Source organism: Fulmarus glacialis, unplaced genomic scaffold (assembly GCF_000690835.1).
Source record: "Fulmarus glacialis isolate BGI_N327 unplaced genomic scaffold, ASM69083v1 scaffold18530, whole genome shotgun sequence".
In the NCBI taxonomy this organism is placed as follows: Eukaryota; Metazoa; Chordata; class Aves; order Procellariiformes; family Procellariidae; genus Fulmarus; species Fulmarus glacialis.
Window position 1 is genome coordinate 14122 of NW_009187328.1, and position 315 is coordinate 14436.

Consider the following 315-nt stretch of genomic DNA (forward strand, 5'->3'; position numbering starts at 1 on the left):
CCGCGCCGCCGGCGCTGGGAGAGAGCACAAGTGCCGCGATGGAGATAACGGTCGGTCGTTAGCTCCCCGGGCTGATTTAGGACAGGGAACGCTCCCGTTTGCTCCGGACAGTGCTGTCCTCGTGCATTGTGTCGTGAAAAACTGTTGCTTGCAATGTCAGGCTTTGGCAATCTGGCTTCAGCGCGCTGCTGCCCCGATTGCCGGCGGCTGCTGCTACGTGTTGCATGTGAGGTCCGTCCGGGGGGCTGCGAGGGAGCCTTTCACCGGGGGCTACGAGCCGGCTAGTCCTGCCCGCGAGGAGGCAGAGGAGCTGCC

The 315-nt window shown here is 64.4% G+C and overlaps 1 protein-coding gene across 1 annotated transcript in view; it reads left to right on the forward strand.

Annotated features, from left to right (window-relative positions):
- LOC104074636 (dynamin-2) overlaps positions 1 to 315 on the forward strand; it is a gene marked incomplete at both ends in the record, with an annotated part of 15318 nt that overhangs the window by 13937 nt on the left and 1066 nt on the right. The window lies entirely within an intron of this gene.